The 2420-nt window shown below is 45.2% G+C and overlaps 1 non-coding gene across 1 annotated transcript; it reads left to right on the forward strand.

Annotated features, from left to right (window-relative positions):
- The first annotated feature begins 2221 nt into the window (after positions 1-2221).
- On the forward strand, positions 2222-2340 carry LOC122539652. Its single transcript, XR_006309134.1, has one exon. It is a non-coding gene; the product is annotated as a 5S ribosomal RNA (ribosomal RNA).
- Positions 2341-2420: the final 80 nt, after the last annotated feature.

Consider the following 2420-nt stretch of genomic DNA (forward strand, 5'->3'; position numbering starts at 1 on the left):
AAGGACTACATCCAAATGATGCTGATGCAGAGATCCATGTCTTTTGGGGGCCTGCTGTCATTCCCACTCAATCTACAGTCTGTTTTGAAAAACCAAATTGGAGACTGGGTGTTAAAATGGCCTTGGCTTCAGATAAACCTCCCACCCACCAATGATCCTACACGCAGTCTCTAAGTTAATGCCAGGGTCTATCTTTTTTGCTGTGTTATTGCTCAACAAATTTATCAAGAAAAGGTGAAGGCTAGACCTATCAGAATATCATTTTTTATTAAGAAAATTAACTTTCTCCCAGTTAAAGGAGGTTAAAAATGCCTTAGCCAGCTGCCAGAGCATATTAAGAGTCCAGATTCAGTTAGGTATGTTCAAACCTTCCTTAATTCAGTGATAATGAAGAATGATCTTTCAGAGAATGTTCAGTTGTAATAGCTTATTTTATTTGAAGCTTGTATTATCTCAGTAGTTATCCAAGCAACTATCAATACAGATAGTAACAAACTGTCGGATTTGTTTTATGACTGGCAAGAAATGTAAATCAAAATTATTGTAGATATTGTTTTGAAATTTTTGGTCAAGCAGCATATTTTGGAAAGGCTGGCATGAAGCAGGTAGTTTCACCATATTATTGCTCTCCATTTATAAGAAAGGTAGGATGAATCCAAAGAAATCAACAGATACTGGTTATATCATATTTCTGTCCACTTAAATGGCCATAAAAGTTTCCAGTCAAGATTTGTACTGGCTGTCAAAGTTGCTACAAATTTACAGTTCATTAAATCAAAATAATGCTTGGCATCAGATAGAGCTTGTACAGATCACATGACCCTCTTCATTATTCCATTTTACTTTGAAGCTCCCAACTCAAGTTGCTTCAAGTTGAGATTGGCCTCAATAGACAATAGACAATAGACAATAGGTGCAGGAGTAGGCCATTCTGCCCTTTCGAGCCTGCACCACCATTCAATATGATCATGGCTGATCATCCTTAATCAGTATCCTGTTCCTGCATTATCTCCATAGCCCTTGATTCCACTATCCTTGAGAGCTCTATCCAACTCTTTCTTAAATGAATCCAGAGACTGGGCCTCCACTGCCCTCTGGGGCAGAGCATTCCACACAGCCACCACTCTCTGGGTGAAGAAGTTTCTCCTCATCTCTGCCTTAAATGGTCGAGCCCGTATTTTTAAGCTGTGTCCTCTGATTCGGGACTCACCCATTAGCGGAAACATGTTTCCTGCTGCCAGAGTGTCCAATCCTTTCATAATCTTATACGTCTCAATCAGATCCCCTCCCAGTCTTCTAAACTCAAGGGTATACAAGCCCAGTCACTTCAGTCTTTCAGTGTAAGGTAATCCCGCCATTCCAGGAATTGACCTCGTGAACCTACGCAGCACTCCCTCAATAGCCCGAATGTCTGTCCTCAAATTTGGAGACCAGAACTGCACACAGTACTCCAGGTGTGGTCTCACCAGGGCCCTGTACAGCTGCAGAAGGACCTCTTTGCTTCTATACTCAATCCCTCTTGTTATGAAGGCCAGCATGCTATTAGCCTTCTTCACTACCTGCTGTACCTGCATGCTTACCTTCATTGAGTGGTGTACAAGAACCCCCAGATCTCTCTGTACTGCCCCTTTACCTAAATTGATTCCACTTAGGTGGTAATCTGCCTTCCTGTTCTTGCCACCAAAGTGGATAAGGATCCATTTATCCACGTGAAAGTGCATCTGCCATGCATCTGAGCACTCACCTAACTTGTCCAGGTCACCCTGTAATCTCCTAACATCCTCATCACATTTCACCCTGCCACCCAGCTGATGAAATTTGCGAATGTTATTGCTAATACCATCTTGTATATCCTGAAGATAGATTGTAAAAAGCTGCGGTCCCAGTACTGATCCGTGCGGTACCCCACTGGTCAGTGCCCGGCATTCCGAAATGGAGGGGTGGAGGAGTGTGGAAGGATGAGAGAATGCAGGCTGCGGCCCTATGAAGCAGGGGGAGGGCTTGCAGTTCGCCTGTGTGGGGATGTGGGAGACTACAGGAGCCTGGTGGGCAAGGGCTGGCTGAAAGGCAGCTGGAGAGACGGAGGGAGGGAAGCACGCACGGAGGAGGAAGAGCAAAGAGAAAAGAGAAAAAAAAGCCAAAGGGGATAAAGAGAAAGAGCAACAAAGAAAATGTGGCTGGCCAGCACGCCTTGAAGTAGGGAGAAAAGGCAGGGGCCAGCGCCTACGGCCATACTAGTCCGAAAACGCCTGATCTCGTCTGATCTCGGAAGCTAAGCAGACTCAGGCCTGGTTAGTACTTGGACGGGAGACCGCCTGGGAATACCAGGTGCAGTAGGCTTTTTCCGCCAGCAGTGGCTGCTCAAGTCACCCCTCTGCACTTGTCTTGTGCCAGGCAATGGAGCGGCAGGTTATTTCTGC

This window comes from Chiloscyllium plagiosum, chromosome 2 (genome assembly GCF_004010195.1).
Source record: "Chiloscyllium plagiosum isolate BGI_BamShark_2017 chromosome 2, ASM401019v2, whole genome shotgun sequence".
Classification (NCBI taxonomy): Eukaryota; Metazoa; Chordata; class Chondrichthyes; order Orectolobiformes; family Hemiscylliidae; genus Chiloscyllium; species Chiloscyllium plagiosum.